General features: G+C 41.5%; 1 protein-coding gene across 9 annotated transcripts in view; it reads left to right on the top strand.

The window, feature by feature from the left end:
• The window catches only part of EPHA5 (EPH receptor A5), a 184,616-nt gene that overhangs the window by 61,877 nt on the left and 100,360 nt on the right, over nucleotides 1-22,379 (top strand). The gene's annotated exons all lie outside the window — the stretch shown is intronic.

The following is a 22,379-nucleotide window of genomic DNA, read 5'->3' as shown; positions in this document are numbered from 1 at the left end:
AAAAAAAACAAAAAAAAACAACCAGCCTTCAAATGATGAAGCATTAGCTCCTAAACCACCTAGGGAAGCAGCATCTGGTGTATCTATTAAGCCATATGCACTCAAATTCAATATAGCAACAGAAAAAGACAGGGTGAACATTAATTAAGAAGTCCACTGATGATAAAAACTGACTCCTCTGTAGAAATGATCTGTACTTGAAATAGTGTGATTTAAGGGGAAAAAAAGAGAGAGAGAAAAAGAGCCTCAATTGGCAAAAGCTGAAATTTGAGTATTCTAAAACAAAGGATATTTTAAGGATAAAAATTAGAAAAATTGTGTAGTGGGTACTTTCAATTGTCCTTTACTGCGCATCACTTTCAGCTCAAAGCCTGCTTCCCAGTTATTCCTTCCTGGAGATTTTGTTCTGGAAGCAGTTAATCTTACATTGAGAACAGTCCCTGAGCAGTCTTTGTGCAGGTTAGCTGCATTGTCTCTTCTCAAATGGATACAGTGTCTAGGCAAGGGACTGTTTGGTTTTTAAAAAACCAAAATAAAAATAAACCATTGTATAAAAAGATACCTTTTTGGGTTGCAGATGAGTGTGTGTTTAGGAGTGTGTGCGTATATGAAACTGTCTGATACACGTTTAAGAGAAGGCATTTGAGTAATCTTTCATAACTAAACAAGAAGGTGAAGGTTAAGTATGTGTATTGGGCTGATAAAGCAGGTACTGCCCACCAGTGCTCTGTCTGCAGAGGCAGGTCAGTACTATGTTCATGGGGGCTTCAGACCTGAGGTCACGATGTGGTGGATTCCTGTACTGCGTATGTTCTGATCTCTTGGCTGTGTCTGTAAGCCCATCTGAGAGAAAACTTCCCCAGACTAAAACAAAATCTACCAAGCATAATTTAGATCACCTTTGTTGCTGCAATTGGATGTCTGATTGTGCCAGAGTCAACTAAAGGATGCTGTGTTGTTTGTGATTTAAAGAGGGAAAAAAAGGCTAATTTATCCAATATAAGATGTGCTTTTGATTTGGCTTTGTTTCAATCTTTACCCCACTCACCCTTCTGATCTGTTCCTGTGGGGGTTTTTGACTCTAGAGGCTGCTATAAATTAACTGAAATGAGCAGCCATGGTACTGCGAGAAAAGAATGCAGCTAAACGCTTTGAGGGTGTATGAAGTAAGTGAGTCATCAAGAAAGCTCACTGCTATGGACATCATTATGACAGTGGGAACCAAGTGTTTAGCATGAATGCTTGTGAATATAAAATAAAGCTTTTACATTCTTCCTGTAACTTTGGTTAAGATAATCTCCTTGCGGAGTGAAAGCATTTTGGTTACAGAGAACTGATGGGAATTATTTAAATGCATTAATTATCTAGCAATTCTTGGAGGAAAGATCATTTAGAAAAAGTTTCCAATGAAAAGTTTTGAGCAACCATAATTATAGGTGTGCCTCAGTACTTTGCTCTGACAGAATCCAGATGATGAGGCAGGAATGTGTCCGAGTTCCCCCCGGTGCCCAGCGCTCTTCTTTCCAACTGAAACTTGCAGATTATAGTAATTTTTTAATAAAAGCTTCACCATTTTACAGACATACAGACCTTTTATACCCATCTTTTCCCTACTGGGAGATTCCTTCTGTGTTAAGTGGGTCTTTTTTTTTTTTAATTGTATTTCCTTATGAGTAGTTGTGTGTTTGCTGTCCTGCCAAACCAGTGGTAGAGAGAAAGCCCTCTTTTCTTACTGGTGTGACCAGACACCCAAAACTGTGACTAAGACCTTGACAGGAAAGGAATGACAGTAAATATATTTTTATATGTGCTCGTTTTCTTGTATGTACACCTGCTTATAGGTGTTCTCACACTAAATGGAGGAGTCCTGAAGGTGAATTGAACACTAAAGATAAACAAAACTGTGATTTCTTCCTGACTCCTATACTCCAAAACTCAAGAAATAAAATAACAATCAAATATCTTCCATAATCTCCACATGGAAATGTTTCAGCAGCTCTCCCACAGATCCTGAATATACATGATGCGTATTTCTGGTGTTATAAAGGAAGCAATTTTTCTAGTCTGCAGCAGAAAGTGATAGCTGCTTTTGTTCTTATTCGCATTCATTGGGGCAGTCACTAACCTCTTCCCAGATATGAATAGCATCAAAAGAGCCTTGGGGTTATGACAGTAAATGGAGTTTTAGTCCTGAGACTCAGAGACGCACAGGACATTCGTAAGCTCCAGCTTGCCTTGAGACTTTGGCTTGTTTGCTAGCTGTTGAATGGTAAATGTGCTTATCTTGAAGGCAGAGATTTGTTTTAGAGTATTGCGCTGTAATGGCTGGTAGCCCAGCATTCTCAGTTCAGTGTGTATGTGGTACGGGGGGATCTGCAGAATGATTTTCAGAGTGGAGGTGAGCTATAGAGACTCTCTCCAATGTTAAGCCATACTGTGAACACAAACTGGCTTGTGGTCAGCTGTCATCAGCAGTGTCTGCTGGCTTGCCAGAGGTTGTTCTGACTCATCCCTCAGATTCCTGTTCATCTGACTGTCCCCTTCCATCCACTTGCCAGAAATGAGCAAAAAGGAAAGTTTTGAAGAGTTTCTGCTTCCAGTGCTAAGCTTGGACAATGCACAGTGTAAAAGTGGACTTCCTGTGCTGTAGAGAAACATGCAGCCATGTGCCAGAGTCACCAGAGGTAGTTCACTGCACAGCTTGAAGTGGATTTGCATTGAAAGCATCTAGCAAATTCAGCTGTTGGTGTTCTTAAAATCCTCCAAGCAAATCTGTGAATCTACAGGAGGACTTTGCTACTTAACTCACCTAGAAGCAAGGTTGGCAGTTATTAAAAAGGGTCAGAAACACATTTGACATTTCTTGCTCAAACACACGCAAATCTCCCCCTTAAGGGAGGCAGGGCCTTCACTTAATGGGATTTAGGAAGTTTCTCTCCTCTTTAAGACCTTGTTAGGTGATGTGATTGCTTTGCCACCTAGAAACAGGCCAATGTGAGGGACTTTTGATGGCTGTCAGTTGGCCAGGAAAGTGAATGAAGTTAGATGATGGTGATAAATTGCTTGCCATGCTGGCTGCAGAAGGGGTTAGGACAGGGCAATTGTCTGCCTGGAGCGATGTGGAGCAGGTGCACCTGCGCCTTCACACGGTAATGGGAAGTGCATTATATTGCACTTAATCTGTGCACGCATGTGCGAGTGAGTGCTGCAAGGTATTGTGGGCTTATTATTGTATCATAAAATCTTCAGCAGGATTTAAGCAGAAAAAAAAAAACAGGTAGCAAGCAAGGAAAAAAAGTTAATTTCTCTGGCAAGGTCAGTACGACCCAGAGAACAGCACTGTTGTATTAATCTGCGCCAGCAAGTTTCATTTCTTTTCCCTTTAAGTTTTTTTCTTCTGTCTTTTTCCATGCAAACTCTGTTTTCTGTACCCTTTCCGTCTCAGCCTTCATTCTCTCAAATGAATTTTGTGCTTTCCTTCTTTGCCTTGCATGTGAGGTGGCACCAAAGCTGACTTTTGCACTGTCACATCAATGGAGGTGATGCTGGGCCGTATTACTGCAATCAGAGTGATGCTGCAAAGGGAAAAAAAAAAACAACCATCTGGGAAAGACTATGTCTGCAGGGATGCTAAGAGCGTGTGGTTGAGCAAAACTCAGTAGGGAAAGTCCAGAACAACACTGCAACTCTGTATGGGAAATAATACCATTTGGAAAGGCCCTCATCATTGGGGTTGGAGCTGCAGGTTCAGCTGAATTTTTGCTGATCGGATCTCTTGTTGGTAGTTTGTTTGCTTCTCTTCTTTTACTGTTGGTCAAGGTCAAGAAAACTCACTTCCTTTGGTTCCTGAATGCCAAGGTGCAGCAACTGAGGTCACTGGGCTGTATCTGTACTAAGCTCTATATGAGCTAAGTAAACACTCTCCCTGCTTAGGGTGGTGTCTGTAATGCTAAGAATGTGAATGCTTTCTTGTTTTCGATGCAGTTTTGAATAGAGTTAATCATTGGTCTAACAAAATTATAGTGCAAATCCTAAACCAGCAAATCCTCTTCCAGTCTTTCATGCTGACTTCTTAGAAATACCCATTCAACTGCGTGTATCGGCACGTAGTTATACAAATCCAGCTAATTTTGGTTTCCTAACTTAAGTCCTTGTTGGTTGTTTCAAATTTTTAGTGTGAGATTTCCAAGAGAAGCAATCTAAACCTGAATGTAGACTTGTAAGTGAAATGCATGGATTGAAAGCTCAGTCCTGTTGTAGTTAATGTCACTCCTGTTTTTCTGTGAGGGTTTAAACCACTAGGAGAGCCTGGACACTGATACTTCTTTATAAAAATAATAATCTAATTTCTTATGCAATTATGGAGCTTTTTCAAAGCAACCAATATTGCTGCAAGTGATTTTATTTTACCTTGTCAAATCAATAAAGGTTGGGCTTCTAAATGCATTTATGTGTTTCATGATCAGATATGCAGGATTTCTGAAAGTCTAATTCTACTTTCAAAGTTTTCACCCAAAAGTCGTTGTAAATGAATGTCTGTAGAGAGTGCTAAATATGCTAAGCCTTTGTTAAATTGGTGCTTTTCAGTTATGAGAGGTCAAAAGGGAGCATGGTCTGGTAGCGACTCAGAAGCATCTTTTTGCAGAATCCAAAGTCAACTAGACAAATATGCTGGACTCCCTTACGGAAAAATAAAAGCCTGCTTAAGCGGTATCCTTATTAAATTAGAATTTGTAGCATGGTATGAAAAATGTGTCTTTGCAAGGGGATATGCTTGTAATTATCAATTCTCTGCAGTAGTGGTTGATCAAGGTTTTAGATGGAGTGTATGTCTGGGAATTTAGCTTAGGCACAGATGCCACAACCAGTCCTGTGGCCAGCAGCAGCAATTTTCCCCACATCTCTCTTGTGAAATCCTCGCAGCAGCATTTACCTGCATTCATACGTCAGTGGCAAGTGTTTGCACAGAAAGGAGATGGCAGAAACGATTCGCCCTTCAGGTTACTCTTCTCTTAAGAAATACTAGTTGCTTGTAAAGCTAAGTAATGGAGATAGTGAAAACAGAGGGAGGAGGTCAGGAGGAAGTCTGTGATCCAAATACTGCACAGTATGAGGCTCAGCTGTAGGCACTCTCAGATCAAAACTAATCACACTTTAATGAAACACAAATGTAAACACCCTATGTCCCAGTAACAAACATCACTGCATTCACCCATGAAAACGGCTTTTGTAGGTGTATGGCCTGGGAGCCTTTCTTGGATCCTCACTCTGGGAGCCTTTCTTGGATCCTCACTCTGGGAGTCTGTGGATCTCATCCAGGAGCTGGAATGCAGAGGCCCAGGTACTGCTGGTGGCTGGGAGTGCACGTGTCTGTTCAGCTCTCCTTACGTGCTTCAAGATGTACCTTGCCAAGAGTCAAGCTGCTAAAGTAACGCAATCCAGCAGTCAAGGTTTTAAAAACACTTTGTTTCTGAATTACAAATTGTGGTGCTGTCATAATGTGAGAATAGGTGGCTGAAGTGACAGCACAAATTCTTCTGGTGCACAATTTCCCATGCATATGGATGAAAAGAGAGCAACTATTTGTATTTTCCCCAATAGGTTCTACAATGTCTGACATATTACCGTACGTCTTCCAGCAGAATAACAAAGAAAACAATAGTTTTCCTCCGTGGTCTCATCGGCTCTCACTAAGAGTTCTGGCTCAGTATTAACAAGTAAACAATGTTTGCTTCTCCTAGATTGCCTTATGCTACAGAGACAAAATAAAATTACTGGGAAGAAGTTTTATAAATGAGTTACTGCTTTTTTCCTTTCTGAAAACAAACCAAACACTGCCAGCTGAAAGGAACAAGAGGAGAAGTCACTGAAGGAGGAGGTGATTGGATATACATTTATTACATTTGTAAGAGTACATTATTGCTGATTCAATGAAATAAGAAAATTGTTTAGGCTTGCCTGAACGAGCATTACTTTATCTAATCAACCTTTTCTAAATTGGTCTTAATGTACTTCTATAAATACATTATATCCAAACTCCAGGTTGTGTGGGCAGCATCAATTCTGCTCTGCTGTGGCACTAAAATATGCCAACCCTTTCTTGTATGCTTCAAAACACTATACTTTTTTTTCCCCTTCTGAAATTAATGGAAATTAGTTGACAAGGAAATGCTTTGTGAGAGATGTTCTTTGATTGTATGTAGTGGGATGTTAGCTTCTCTGAATGTAAGCTTGAGCTGTCACGTGGGTAGGGTTGGTGTTGCTGACCCTCTGGTAGCTGTGTTGCATCCTTCAGACCTCAAGGATTTGGCTTCCTTACCTCTGTGTGGAGGATGTTGAAGGTACAGAAGCCAAACTGCTTTGGCATTTAAATACTGAGAACGCTCTGTGGCTTTGGATGCTACATGCTGCTACCTGTCTTGATTTTGTGAATGTTATTAAGAGCAACCCACAATTTAAAAGACAAAATCTGAGATGCACGTGAAGGGGCAAGATGCTAGGAGGCACACGTGCTAGCTTTTGTCAGGGCTCTAATAGCAGCATGTGTGAGCTGTAGTTTATGGAGAAGAATTTGTAGCTCTTGGAAGATAACTCCTAGCATGTGACCCAGAGGGCTGGTTTCACTCCACGAGAAAAAGCTCAGTACTTTCGCGCACCTCTGCTGTGGTGGCATTGATCCAGTTGTGGGCAAGAGAGGAACCACAGCTGAACGTGAAAAGAAGTCCCATGGGCTTTGCCTTGGGAAGCTTGAGTGGGGGCTAACTCTCCTGCTTTGCTGGTGTGCAGGGAAATTTCTGCATAAGCAGATAAATGAGGGACTGAGTGTAGGCTGATTGTTTACGCCTTGCTAGCACAGCGTGCAACTTCTTGCTTCTTCCAGAAATAAAGCTAGGGCTGTTCCCTTATATCCAGTAAGTGCTCGTAATTGTGTTGTTATTAAGTTGAAATGATATATCTAAAGGTCTTTATGCATGGATCATGAAAAAGCTAAGTAGCATTACAGGGCTGGGAAGCAGTAAGCCATGGATTCATCAAAAAAAATAAAAATAAAAATAAAAGACCCACAGAAACCTTGTCAGTTTTGCCTTTGATAAGCAGTTAATTTAGCTCAGAATTGGCAGAATTCCCTGTAGTTTGTGTAGGGAATTTCTAGGTTATGCTGCGAACATCAGAATAATATACAGTTATCTGAGACAACTGACATGTGTTTAAGCATGACAGCTATTGGGAAAGCAAATTCCAGAGACAGGTAGAATCTGAATATATTATCATGTATAGGCTGCTGTGTGTGTGTGTTATGACAGAACAAAAAGCAGTAGCAAAATAGTTTTAGTTCAGTTAATGACGGTAGAGGCTCTATCAGCATTAGCAAGTGAGATGATGCATTGGGAATAGGTCTGTAAAGAAGCTGCAGCAGTAGCCATATACTTCTTGCAGGGCTCCTGCTTTGGCTCTGGCCTTGCACTTTGGAAAATCCCGGAGTTGTTGAACATGGAAGGTGCACTCCCAGGGTACACCCTTGCGTTGCTTCTTCTCCCACCAAGCCTGTTTTGTATGTTCAGTACTGTATGCTGAAGCATGGTAAAATGAGATAATCGAGAGATTCCGTTCAGAAACACACTTATGAGCCAAACATGCAATGTAAAATACTGTGCAAATGTACTCAGGTTTTCCTTTTTTCCAACCGTGTACCTGTAAACAAGGTGTCTTTTTTCTGGCAAGCCATGTCTGACTTCATTTTGCTCTTCTCTGAAATACATCAGTGTTGCGGGAGGGGGCTTTCAAAATAACGTTGTTAGTTTACTGTTCAGGTAATGGGTCAGTCAAAGGTGGCACCTTTAGCAAACAGAAGTACGGACACTGCGAAGAGACAATAAAAGCAGATGGACGGTGTTCATCAGGGGTTGCTATTGGTACTATTTAACATCTTTGTTGGCTGCATTTACAGTGGGCTTGAGTGCACTCAGCATGTTTCTGGACAACACCAAGCTGCGTGAAGCGGTCAGCATTCTGAAGGGATACCACCCAGGGAGCCTGCATAGACTTGAGAGCTGGGCCTGTACGAAAGTAATGCCAAATGGCATATCCAAGTGTAAGGTCCTGTATCTGGCTTATGACAGCCGCAAGCACAGATGCTGACCAGGCAAAGAATGGGTTGAGAACAGCCATGAAAAGAAGCACTTGGGGGTACTGGTTGATCTGGAACTCATCATAAACCAGCAAGGTGTGTTTGCAGCTCAAAAAGGCAACCATATCCTGGACTGCATAGGAAGAAGTGCCGCTAACATATCCAGGGATGTGTTGGAACAGAACCAGAGGAAGCCACAATGATGATCAGAGGGCTGAAGCACCTCTGCTATGAAGACAGGCTGAGAGAGTTGGAGTTGTTCAGCCTGGACACTCCAGGAAAAACTCATTGTGGTCTTCTAGTACCTATAGGGACCTATAGGAAAGCTGGAGAGGGACTCTTTATCAAGGAGTGTAGTGACAAGACCAGGAGTAATGGCTTTAAACTAAAAGAAGATAAATTTAGATGAGATACAAGAAAGAAGTTATTCATTGTGAACATGGTGAGGGACTGGTTCATGCTGCCCAGAGAAGCTGTGGATGTCCCATACCTGGAGGTGTTCAAGGCCAGGCTGGATGGGGCCCTGGCAGCCTGATCCAGTGGCAGATGTCCCTGCCCATGGCAGCGGTTCTGTAACTAGGTGATCTCTTAGGTCCTTCTAACCTAAGCCATTATCTGATTTAATTTCTCTCCTCTGTGAAGGATTTAGGAAGCCTTTATTGTTCCTCTTGATATGGAGGCGTTATAATGATGCCAATATGAAGAAGATAAACTGCTTTGCTTAAATTCAAGTCTTGTTTGAAGTGGAGTTTTCTGTGGGAAAGGGGGACTGAAAGGGTAGGCATGCTGCTTTTTGTTAAGAGCGATGGGGAAAGCTTTATGGACTAACATTCTATTTTTCTGATGATACCTGGGATTTTGTTTCATAAGCACCACTCTGACAGGGTGTTTCACACTTCACTGTAAGACTTCAACAGGTTGTGTCCTAGGGGTGTGTGCAAGCTGTCATATTTAATGCACAGAAGTTAGGGAGCAGACCCAGGTGCGGCTGTAGTTGACAACAAATCTTTCCACAAAGTCACACCAACTGGGGAACTGAACCACAAGAAACTCAAAGTTAATGCAAAATTAAATAACTTAGAGACTGCAACAGAGGATCTCATGACTGTTCATTTTTGGTGTTAAAATGTCTGTAGGGTTGGGGATTAGAAGGCAAGATGCTTGCAAGGTAAGGTCTCTTGGGGCCAAACCACCATGTAGGGAAGTAGTAGCTATTACATTTGGAGGCTTTGCAGATGAACAGGTTCAAGAAATTTGACAACAAACAGATTATATTTGATCCCTACAAGGAGATATGAGAAGTTTAATGCATAGCCTTCTGCAAAAGCAAAAACGTCATCGTTTATAACCTTTTAAGCAGCAATCTCATTGAAGGGAAATAACAGATAGCAATCTTGGTTATTTATTTATTTGACATACTTTAAAAAAGATGAGAGCTAGTTTCTACATTTGTTCATCTTCAGAATGACATACAGTTCTCAGAGTAAGCCACACATAAGTTTCATAGACCGTGGCGGTATATTTTGGCTTTTAAGAGCTATCGGGTAAATCCAGAGACTAGCAGATAATATACTCAGCTTGAAAATGATAAGCATGGAGATATGAAAGCCATTCCTTTTCCTGTTGTTGAAATAGAAAGATTAGTGGAAATGTCAAGGCTTAGAGTTCATGAAGCAATGTTTCCCTAATCAGCCATCACACTAAATTGCCTGTATACAGTATATTTGTTTTTATTTCTTTTATATAAGTAGACTATGTCTGTGTGAAGGTAGGCTGTAAAAGGTGTTGTATACAGAAAGAGACTCATACCGCATTCTGCATTATTGGGCTTAACTACTAATTGTTGTTATGTCTGTGATCATCTACTGTAAAATAGAATCATGGAATGGCTTGAGTTGGAAGGGACCTTTAAGGTTGTTTAATTCCAACCCATCTGCTATAGGCAGGGACACCTCCGGCTAGACCAGGCTGCTCAAAGCCCCATCCAGCCTGGCCTTGAGTGCCTCCAGAGAGGGGTTATCCAAAACCTTGCTGGGCAACCTGTTCCTCACGGGAAAGAATTTCTTCCTAATTTCTTGTCTAAATCTACCTTCTTCCAGTTTAAAGCCATTTCCCCTCATCCTGTTGCTGCATGCCCTTATAAAAAGTCCCTCCCCAGCTTTCCTGTAGGCCCCCTTCAGATACTGGAAGGCAGGTTTAAGGTTCCCCTCAAGCCTTTTCTTCTCCAGGCTGAAGTGCCTCAACTCTCCCAGCGTGTCCCTATAAGAGAGGTGCTCCAGCCCTCTGATTATCCTTTGTGACCCTCCTCCGTACCTGCTCCAATAGCTCGGTGTCCTTCTTGTGTTGGGGGCTCCAGAACTGGACACAGTATTGCAGTTGGGGTCTCATGAGAGCAGAGTAGAGGGGCAGAATCACCTCCTTCAGTCTGTTGGTCACACTCCTCTTGATGCCACCTAGGACACAATTGACCTTCGGAGCTGCATACGCACACTGCCAGCTGACGTTGAGTCTTTCATCAACCAGCATTGCCAAATCCTTCTCTTCAGGGTGGAGAATGGCTTGAGAGCAGCCCAACCTGACACTGGAAAACAAGTCATTGTACAATTTGAAAATAGGTTATTGTAAAATTTGTAATATAAAGGTTAGGAAGAGTTACATACGGGTTCAGCTTTTTAGAAACTGTGAGCCAACTCCTCATGTGCATATCAAAATGCAGCACTGCTTGCCATCTATTTCCCATTGTCCAGGATATGGCCCATGTGTCTGGTTGCTGCCTGCTTTAGCTCCAGAGCAAGTAGGATGTAAAGGTTTGCTTTGCTTTCAAAGAGATTTTGGCAACATGCAAGTAACTTGCTGCTTTCAGACACAAGTGGTGACTGCTGGAAAGATGTGTTCATAATATTGCCTCTGTTGTTCTCAGGAGACGCATGTGCATTAGAAAATGCCTTATTTCCAGAAATAGAATTTGCTTGATCATGTACTATATATATAAATTTAATTATATACACATCAGTCATGTTCCCAGATATTCATCTGTGATGCTTTGAATATCATGGTGGTGATGTTTATAGAAGATGAGCATTAATAGGGCTTTCTTGCTTTAGCGTGTTTTTTGAGGCTCTTCTCCAGTGGTGTCATGCTGGTCTATGGATGCTACTGCACAACAAATGCTACTGCACAACAGTGGGTTTTTTAATCTTTTGTACTCTAGCTTACACTAGGCTGTTCTGAGGGTAATTTGCAAACTGTGGTACGTGAAGGAGCATGGGGGATTTCTCCCTTCACTTTGTTTTGGGGTCAATATCTTTCTCCTGTCCTGCTGCAAGCTGCCACCAGGTCTACTGGGCATTGAGCAAGTGAGCAGAGCTGAGGATGAAAATAATCAGGTGAGGAGGATCAGTACTCTTTGTCTTGTGCATATTAGAGCTAGGCATGGAAAAGAAAACGTGCTCTTGGCTCTTCCTGGAACTTGAAACGTGATTCCTCTTCCCTATTTGTTAAAGGAGTCAAGCTGAAAAGTAATTCTGCTTTCTCCTAAAGATGTGATGGGAACAGAGAAAGGGATATTCCCTGTTAGAGAGAGCTTACAGGCTAAGTTGGTGATGAGGGACATAAAGTGGAAGAGCACAAAAACTCTGAAATAATATGGGATACCTTCCTAGCTAGTGACTTGGTAATGGGAAACCCATGGGCCCAATAAAGTTGCCAAAAAATACAGCATGCTATTTTGAGGTAATATTACCTCTTTTTAATCCAACACAGCAAAATTCATGTTCTCTGGTCTGTGCTGAGATTTATGGTAGAGCAGAATATTAGTACTTTTCCGATTACAGCTCTGTGGCAGTAGGAGACTTAGATGCATGCCTCTTGCTGCTAGAAAGCTGACAGCGTATGCTTATGTCTGCATGTGTATTAGCAAGGGTTATTAATTTCTTTTGGATGCAAAACTAAAATTAGTGTCCCTTGGCTTTTTCCTAACTGAAAATGGCTTTTTAAATATGTAAGAATCAGAAATCATTTTCTTGATACCTGAGTCCTTTTCTGAGCCTATCATTCACATGATCATTTGTCATTAGGCACAGTGGGCAGGAGGTTAATTGTAATTGTGCAGTCACCTGGACTATTGTGTGATTTGAAGCAGTGTTTCTCTGCTGTGTCAGGTCCAACAGTATATTATTTGAATGCGTTAGTGCCAGGCTGCTCTTTAAATCTGCCAGGGAACTGAGGAAGAAGTGATTTAAGCGTTCGATTTAGTGCTCTCTTCTTGCTGTCCGCTTCAGGCCACTTTACTAGTGATAGCAGAATGTGAGCAGAATTAAAATACAGATGTGTCAGTTTTGAAAAAAATCAAATCAAAAGTAGCGACCAAGAACATAGAGCCCTTCATCTTGGTAACTTAATACTGTGCGTCTTTGTTGACAACTCTATATGTAAATCACTAATTATTCTAAACTACTCAGTTTCCCTCCAGGAAATCCAGACTTCAACATTAAAGGCTAGCTATAATGAATGAAAGCCTTACACTGATTCCCCACAGGTTTTATTAAGCTGCAGAGAAAACCCAAGGATTTTTGCATCATGAATACCAGTGATAGAGGGGTCAGCAATTTACCTACACCAGAGTAGATTACTGGGTTTGGGGCAGTAATTCTGAGCACTTGAAGGCGTAGGCAGTGCATACTTTCTATGGTGCGGAGGTGAAGGAAGAGGGCGTAACTGCCTCTGTTAGGCTAAGGTTCCCTTTCCTTGCTTTATGTCAGAGCTGGAGTCTAGAAATATGATGCAGGTGTGCAACTGATCCAGGATGTCCCATTGTCAATCTTTTCTGCACACTTTACTCCAGTTTTCCCAGTCTTCCCTTTTTCAGGCCAACAGTTCATTTGCAAACCTACCAGGTAGCTAGAACTTGGTTTGGTGACTTAGCTAATGTCTGGTCTTACTCTTGGGCTTGCAGAAAATGTTTCTGGAGCCACAGGTCCTCTCTCAGGTGGTCTTCAATGTGCTGTACACCAGAGTTGTGGGCTGCAGTGTATGCAATGCTGGATGAGTGGGAGGAATGTCACTCAAGACAGCATAGCTTATTTGGTTATGGAAGAAGTGTCATGACATGGGAGAGCTCAATCTGGGTTCTCAGCTTTGGCAGAGCTCCCACTCGGAGCTGTAGGGTTTCCTGGTGTGCGACTGTACCGCTATTTCTCTGTGTGGCCACGGGAGGGCTGACCCTTGTCCTTCAGTGTGCTGAATGACATCTCAGTGGTCCCGTGTGAGCTGCAGGGCTGCAGCATGTGAGGAAAGAATTGTGATCTCTCCTCTTGTGTGGTTTGGCCTGCAAAAACTTCATACTGGTCTGCAGGATCTTTGAAAGCAGATGGCAAGAAGAGGATTCAGAGTGGTGTGGCTATGTGAGCAATAGGAAGGCATGAGCAAGCAACGGGGAGGCATGATTAAGCATCATGTGGCCCAGAGAAGGTGAACTTAAGCCTTTGTTTTTCCTGGCCACGTTACCTGGAGGCAATACTGAGTGACTAATCCTGCATGGAGGCCCTGTAGTGACTTTGTATCCTCAAAGGTGAGGTCAGGTTAAAACCCTATTGTTCAACACCTTGCTTCATTCTAGATTTTAAAGTGAGTTATATATTTACTCTTGTTCTTAAATCTATCACACTCTTGCAGAGATGCAGGAATTATTTGGCTATTGGAATTCGTTTGTTACCTTTATTCACCATCTGGTTATCATAAATCACTAAACTCTTATTACTGACTTAAATGCTTTATTCATTTTATATTGTTTCATTTTTGCTCATTCTTACTGTATTTTATTATAGCCCAAGTGCTTCTGATACAAAGCAAGCTCTTTGCAGAGGGGAGACAAACTGAAGGTTTCTAAATTTGAGACTGTAAGTAGAGCAAATTCCTACATTATTTCTTGAGAGGACAGTTTCATTGCCTTCTGAATCCTTTCTGCAGGCTGGAGAAGGGCAGCCCTGGAAAGCAAAATTCCTATTTGGATTTCATTTTAAATCCAATTTCACAGGAGCAAAGGAGAGCTTTCTTTTCTTTTCTTATTTTTTTTTCCTCATATTCTTTAAAAAGAAAAGAAGTAAGACCGGCCAAAAAATCTTCCTGTGAATGAACGTACAGTGCTCTTGATGTCTTCTCCATTGCTGACCTTTTGTCTTCTCTCTCCTCCACTTTATATTATCCTTGGCCACCTTTCCTGAAGGAGCTATTGATTAAAGGATGCAAACTGCTTCAGATCCTGCATATCAAGCTGCGCTTTTTTTTTCAAGTTGTTCAGTATGTGAAGAGCATCCATTTCTGCACTGCAGTGCAGTTTTACCCAGAGATACCTGGTCTCTCCAGCAATCATATTTTTTTCCCTTTGCCCTCCCATCCTGCTAAATGGACGTCCTGTCAAATACTGTTTGCACAGACTGACAGCTATAGAGGTCTTGGAGTAAAAGCCAGATCCGTGCACATACTCTAACAAACAGAATCAAAATGTCAAGGCACATGTGAGATATATCACTATGCTTCCCTGTCAGATTTTGCTAATATCACCTGGATAAACTGACAGAGGAACACCTGCAGCAAGTTAACCTATTTTTATTAGTGCTTGTTTCACATATTTATATCTGGATAAAAATACAAGGACTGCTGTGGAGAAAGCTTTCAATTATTTGATGACAAGATGGAATGCCCCCTGTTCTTCACCGCAGAAAGACAATCAGGTCAGTGAAATCACATTCAAATAGCACAGCAATTAATAAAGAAAAAATAATTTCACAGTCTGTTGTTAAATTAGCAACTCTTCAGAGTGTCTGTAGTTCCTGGCAGAATTAATATGCACTCTGAAGCCTTGGGCAGTGTTGGTGCATATTATTTACCCAGCAGCTGTAAGCGCAAAATGCAGAGGAAAGGTCCTCTATTGCGAGGGAAATAGTGGAATTATCTATCTAGTAATCATTCAGCAGCCTAATTGTTTATAATCAATATGGAAAGAAACAGTTGGATTTGGATTGCATCTCTCATTCTTTCAAGGCAGAAGTAGCAAAAACAGTTGTTGGAAAACGATGTGTTAAGTAACACAGAGGAAAAAAAATAGGTAGAGAGTAACATACATTTGAGCAGGGAGAAGAAAGTATACAATAAGAGAGCAATATATTTCCCTTGTGTTGAAGGGGAATATTTTATAGCAGCTTTTTGCAAATTAAATGCATCTACATAAATAATGTAGCAGCACATTTAATTGCAACTATTTATTTTTAAATTTGCCTGGTTGACAGGAGAATTTCTTTCCAGCATAATGAACACTGGGTTTCTGCCATTCGCACAGCTTCTATTTAAAAAAAAAAGTGAATACTATTTCAGCAAATTGTCAGAGCCACAGAAGTACCTAGCTCCTCTTTAGTGCTTCTAGGGGAAAAAAAAAAATAAATAAAAATCTTACCAACTGCAAAAATAACCACCATATCCAGAAGTACATCTGCATGTAATCATTGTTGGGTGGAGTTCAAGAGAAGACAGGGAAACAAAATATTACTAGTCCTTACTTAGGTCAAGAAATGTCCATTTAGTCTTCTAGCGCAAAGCATGCGTTTCAATTAAAGGATACATACTGGGCTCTTAGTTTGCCTCCCACTGTTGGTGTTGGTTTTCCAGCTTTCTTCTCAAAAAGCCACAAGTCTATTCTCTCTTTTGCACAAGACTGATTCTTCAGATTCTCATGCAGTCTCTATGTCTCAGGGCTTCCAAAAGGAGAAGAGGGAGTTTATTCCTATGTCGCTCTCACCCACTGACTGATAGGTATCTCAATATTTGGCAAGTCTTAGCGAAAAGATATGGAAGATGACCTGTGGGATGGAAAACCGTTAGGAGTGGTCTTGTACGAGACAAGTTGCAGTCTTCTCTTGCAAGGTATAGGTTTGACAAGACTCCCAGCTGGCCTCCAGCATGCTGAATCCAAGGCAAAATGTGTGCCAACACTGTCTGCTTGCTTTCCTCCCCTCCTGTTGTCTTCCACTCTTTCCTTGAACAAATAAACTGTAAATGTCTTCTGCAGTGTAGGCTCCTTGCTTTTTTTTTTCTTAACCAGTCTTAGGAAGACTGTTTCAGTTGATAGAATGCAAGACTGAAGGGACAGCACAGGAATTTCAAATACAGTGCTGATTTCCAGAGTAAACAGACTCACGCAGGTAGTGCTTATTTCTCTGGCTGTAGCTAGAGAACCAATTAAGGAACAGTATTTCCTTACAATAATTTGAGAATAAAATCTCCATAAATCAGGTCTTGGAAGTTCAAATTCAGACTGTGAGAATGACCAGTATCACAGCTGCATATTTTACTTCAAGCTTAGTGTTCATGTTATGTTGTAATCTGTTAGGGAGAAATGGGTTTATTGAGGAGAGATTTGAGTAAAGGTACATGTAGCATGCAGGAAGATAGCATTTGCTTTGATATACTTTTGCTTCATACTTAATTTTTGTTGCAGCCATGTATGTCCAACAGCTATCTGAGGGGAAAGAACCAAGACTGTAGGACTGTCAACAGGGACATCTCTGTCCCAAGAGCAGAATGCTTCTATGTGGATGCTTTTTCTCAGAATAGTACTGTTTATAGTCTGGAAAAGAAAATACTTTCTTGGGATATAACTGCATGTTATTTGTCACAGGAGTTTCGGTCTTTTTCTCTCTGGGCAAGATTCACAGCAGCTCTAGCTAGTTCATGTCAAGAATGATCCAGCTCCAGTATCCAAAAGCCATGAGGCAGCTCATCCAAAGAGTATTACAATTGGCTGCAAAACCAAGAGGTTTAAAGCGTCAAGTTATATTGATTGAACTTGGGTCTGAGCCGTTGCATTCATATGCAGCAAGTTCTCCTCCAGAATGGGAGACTTCTTAATAAAGTTGGAAATTCTCTTGTTGCTGCAGGACTGGAACTCAAATAATTGCTCCAAATATTGATATGGCCAGAGCTGGCTACACCTCAGATTGTGCTTTGCAGTGCTTGTTTCTAAGGAGGAGCTTTTCAGCAGACATATTTGACTGGGCAGATGAACTGTGAATATTTTTTTCTTCTTCTGACCCAGAAGAATAGTTTAGTCAACAAATAGTTTCAGAATTTTGGTGTCCAGTCAATTAAACTGAAGTCACAAAGTGCTTTATTTTCGTGCAATGAGGTTAATCGTTAATGTCTCAATACTGACTTTGTTGCATATGTAGATTGAAGTGCTTTGTTCAGCTTTCCTAGTTAAATTTCTCTGAATGTTAATCATATAATCACAGAATTGATTGGGTTGGGTTGGAAGGGACCACGAAGAGCATCCAGCTTCAGCCTCCTGTGATGGGCTAATTGCCACTGAATCAGGCTGTTCAGGGTCCAATCTGAACATGAATATCTCTAGGGATGGGGTTCTCTGAGCAGCCTGTGCCAGAACATCACCACCCTCTGAGTGAAATATTTCCTCCACAAATCTAATCTGAATCTCTCCTCTTTTATTTGAAGCTGTTCCCTCTTGTCCTATTACTGTCTACCTGTGTAACTAGTTAGACTCCATCTTGTTTTTAAGTTTTCTTTATCTACTGAAAGGCCTCAGTGAGGTCTACCTGGAGCTTTCCCTTCTCCAGGGTGAACAAGCCCAGCAGCCTTGGTCTTTCTTTGTAGGAAAAATGCTTCAGCCCTCTGATCATCTTCATGCCCTCTTTTGAACCCACTCCAGGAGCTCCAAGCATTTCTTGTACTGGTGGTTGCAGGCCTGGATGCAGTACTCTGGATGGAGTTTCACGAGGGCAGAGTAGAGGGGGACAATCACATCCCTCACTCTACTGCCACCCCTCTGTTGATGCAGCTCAGGATACAGTTGGCCTGTCAGGCTGCAAGCATGCACTGCTTGCTCATGTCTAGCTTTTTGCCTACCAGGACCCCAAGTCCTTCTCCATTTGGTTGCTCTCAGTGAGTCCTTTTCCCAGTTTGTATACACATACCTGGAACTGCTCCAAACTAAGTGCAAATATTGCACTTTGTTGAATCTCATTAGATTCTTGTGGGCCCACTTTTCAACCTTGTCCATGTCTCCTTAGGTGGCATCCCTTCCTTCTTTTTATATCAGCTGTACTACTCAGCTTGGTGTCATCAGCAAACATGCTGATAGTGCACTTGATCCCACTGTCTCTATATCATTTATAAATGCTAAAGAATGTTGGTCTCAAGAGACGTTAATACTTCTATCCTCCTTGCACATCTCCTTCAATTTGTTGCAGCCTAACCAAAGCATCAGAATATAGTTGGTGACACCTCCATCTCTTTAATTCTGTTCTGCATGCTCTAATCCAAAAAAACCCCACCAGCTTCTGAAGTAAGAGAGACAACTGAGAGGAAACGTTCCTCAGAGACACATCTGCATTTCCTGTGTGACTTTCAGCCTCCTATTCTTCTGACAGCTCTGCTTAGCATCGCCTTTGTTTTAGATTTGTAAATACACTTCCCAAGAGTCACTTTTATGTGTGTGAACCCATTTAACACACTTAGTTCAGGCAACTCTGGATAAACCCTTCCTGCATTTTGTCATAAGGACTGTAAAAGATCCATCTACGTCGCCCTCTGATGGAATTTGAATAGATGTGTCTGGAGTGACATATGCCCAGACATAAATTTTAGAGAAACAATTTTAAAATAAATTGTCTACAGCCAATCCTACCAAATTTACCTCCTGAGACAGATGATCATAAAGCTAGAAGCAAACAAGCCCTTAAACTTTCGTGACAGGCTCTGAAAAGAGCCTTTATTGAGGTATTGGCATCTCCATAGATTGGATGCGCTGCCCAGTTTAGACTGAAGTGTTAAATGAAGTCAGTGGAAGAAAAGGTGACTTTTATACCATCTAAAATTCTTGTCCCTGCTAGTGAAATTGTGCAGCCAGAAGGAAATACTTCAAGGATTTTAGTTCTTCCTACTGTTTTCACATGTTCAGCTTACTAGTTGAAGCTAAATCCTTTAAATGTTGGTAGAGTAAACACAGATGACATAAATCATCAAAATAAATCCTCCCAAATGTCATATTTCTTAACCACAATTGGTTGCAATTGTCCAAACCACAGCATAATTAGAGAATCTTTCTTTCATTGGCCAGGCTCCAACTCTGTATGGCCGACTGAATCAGAACACTAAAATCCTTTTTGCAGTGTTATGCCAGCAAGCATGTGGCTTTGAAGAACCCCATTTTCTGGGAGATTTTACTGATTGGTCTTTGCATTGCTGTCTGTAATATGTGTATACAGATGTACACTGGGAGATTTGGGCTGGATCGTTTTCAAGTTTGATCCTGTCCCACTGTTGCCATTAGGGATGATGGTTGTTATTGCTATTCAGTCAGCACTGCTGTTGAACTCAGGGGAGTCCCGCAGCCTGTCCATCAGTCCTCCCCTTGCTTAGCACACAATGCAGCTTACATGTTTAAGTTACTATTCACATAACAAAGAATGCACTAGGCTGTGTCTGTTTGTGCGCAGAGCCCTCAAAACAGACTTGTTCCTCTCAGATTACTCAAGAGCTAGGCGTCTCAAGTTATGTTTACAAGCACGAAGAAACAAATCTGTCTGCCTTCCTCTGTATCTTAAACTGTGTTTTTCTCCTTGGTGCAGCATTGTAAATCATCGCTTCTTCTGTTTAAGTTAGCAAAATGATTTCAGTTTGCCATCATTAAGAGAGAGAGACAGTAATTTAAGCATAATTTAAGTGCATCTTAGTCTCACACCTCAGATAACAAAGACGCACAGATTTTATAGATGTATAGATTCATGGAGATAGATACTTTATAGCTATTACAGGCAGACAGCCTGTAGCAAGAGGATGCAGACTGCCCTTCCTTGTTATGAGATAGATGGATGAGGCTTTCTGAGGATGTCCTGGATCGCACTTTGTCACCAGAGGTGTGAGTGCTGCAGATGCACCCTGGGCTGCCGAGAGGGCACTGGCACAGCTCAGGGAAGGAGCACAGTGTCCGCAAAGCTGTGATCCAGCTCAGACACTGATATGAGAGCATCTAGGGTGAGCCACTTGGCAGTACCAGCTTGCAGGCCAAGGAGGTGAAGCCACCTGGGGAAACAAGGTAAAGTTGCATATGTTGGAGAGGCCACGTTTTTAAATGTTTGTGTCGTCATCTGGACCTGCTGTCACCCTTCCAGCCCCATCAAAAATGTAAATAGAGGACAGAAGTGATGTAAAAAGGTGCCTTGCATCAAGTCAGCTTGTGCTTCTTGTGAGAGTGACAAAGTCCTTGTGTGTCTGGATGGCTTGCAAGAGTGTGTACTTGCTGGTCATAGAAATTCCATTTCTGCCAGGAAACAGTGCTTTCACTTGGAATATAGAAGTTTCTCCTAGTTTATTTTGAACATAAATGGTTTTTGGTGGAAAAAAAAATAATAAAGCATGTAGCATTCCTCTGCTAAGAAGACTTGGGAGCACATGTCCATGTAGTATAAGGAAAGATGAACGTAATTTCATGGGTTTTTTAATCACCAATTTCCAACTTCCCTGCCATAGGCAGGGTTGCCAACCACTAGATGAAGCACCAGATCAGGCTGCCCAGAGCCCCATCCAACCTGGACTTGAACACTTCCATGGACATCTACAGTCTATAGCAGGATTCAATCTCTGGGTAGCTTGTGCCAGTGCCTCACTGCTCTCTCAGTGAAAAACTTCCTCCTGACATCCAATCAAAATCTTTCCTCCTTTATTTTAAAACCATTCCTTGTTGTCCTATCACTGTCTAACCTGAGTAAAAGTTGAGTCTGGATCACAGAGGTGAGAAGTTTGCAAATTACTTGGTATTAGCCCAGCTGCCAGCAAAGCCGGGAGGAACACACTCATATAATGCTGAGTGCTTCTGAAAAACACTGTTTCCCCTCAGAGTATTTATTTTCCATAGCTTGCTTTTCTTCTGTGAAATCAAACCCAAATGATAGCATTGTTTTTGTATGTACGTGAGGATAAATCTCCTTCCTGCTCTTTTATCACACTGCTGAGAGTTTAGGCTTGACTCAGGTTTTGTCTTACTAATCATTCCAAAATCTGCTTTGGAGCAAAGTCAAAACATACAGAAATATAGCCCATTAAGGCCTTAACGTAATCACAAGCATTTTCAAATATATTGTGTTCAAGTTATCTTTATGGCTTGCAAATGTAGCTGGCTTGGGAATTTGATGCATTTTTCAGAGTGCTGCCATGTGATGAAGCTTTATACCATTTAGAAGAAGCACATTAATGTCATTAGTGGCAGTTAATTCTTAGTTTTCCAGCAACTATGCTCATGTCATAAATTTCTATGTGACAATTTAGTGAGACGTGGGGGAAAAAGTGGTTTTTGGTAGGGGAAGAAGTGAAAGTATTAATTTATTTATATTCTAGTTTTTGAGGTTGTTTTGGTATTGAGAGCTGGAGTTAATTTCAATGCATAGTGGCAGTAATGGAGCCTGATTTAGAATAAACTTGGTCAGAACAGTAGCAAAAGACGCAATGTATTCATAGAATCATGGATTCCTTTGAGTTGGAAGGGACCTTTAAAGGTCATCTGGTCTAATTCTCCTGCAAGAAATGGGGACACCTACAGGTACATCAGGTGCTCAGAGTCCAGTCCAGCTTGACCTTGAGCGTCTCCAGGGATGGGGCTTCCACCACCTCTATGGACAACCCATGCCAGTCCTTCGCTATCCTGGAACAGATTGCCCAGTTATGTGGTCTCAGAACAAAAAAGTTCAAGACTTTTCCTACTTGGGATGTGTGAATCATCTTTCCTTCAAGGTAAGGTCTTGAGTCTGCCTTCAAGATGTGTATCCCTCAGAAAACCTGTTTATTCATCCAGCTCCAGAAACCTCTTTTAAAAGACTTTTAGTAAGTCTTATTGCTGCAGCATTAGGTGATGGAGTTGCCGAAGAATGCTGGCAAGTCTGCAGGATTTGGGTAAACTGGCAGCTTTGAATTACAGTGTTTTATTAGTGGATATTTATTTAATTTCCTTCAAATCCCCAAGGCATGCTGCAGGAAGCAACAGAGCGCTATTGCAGATAAACAACTGACCCTAAAGGAGATATAATCAGGGCATTTTACACATTTTCTATAGCTTTATAGCTTTGGCAGCAATTTCAGTGTCTGCCTGCAGCTCAAGGAGAGCTGTTAGAATGGGCAGGATTAGCTCTTGGGAGCCTACTTGGAAATTCTGCAGGAAGAAACTCAATTGTGGGCTGTTTCTTTTTTT

Source organism: Meleagris gallopavo, chromosome 4 (genome assembly GCF_000146605.3).
Source record: "Meleagris gallopavo isolate NT-WF06-2002-E0010 breed Aviagen turkey brand Nicholas breeding stock chromosome 4, Turkey_5.1, whole genome shotgun sequence".
Taxonomy (NCBI): Eukaryota; Metazoa; Chordata; class Aves; order Galliformes; family Phasianidae; genus Meleagris; species Meleagris gallopavo.
This window is presented reverse-complemented; position numbering and strand designations above follow the sequence as displayed.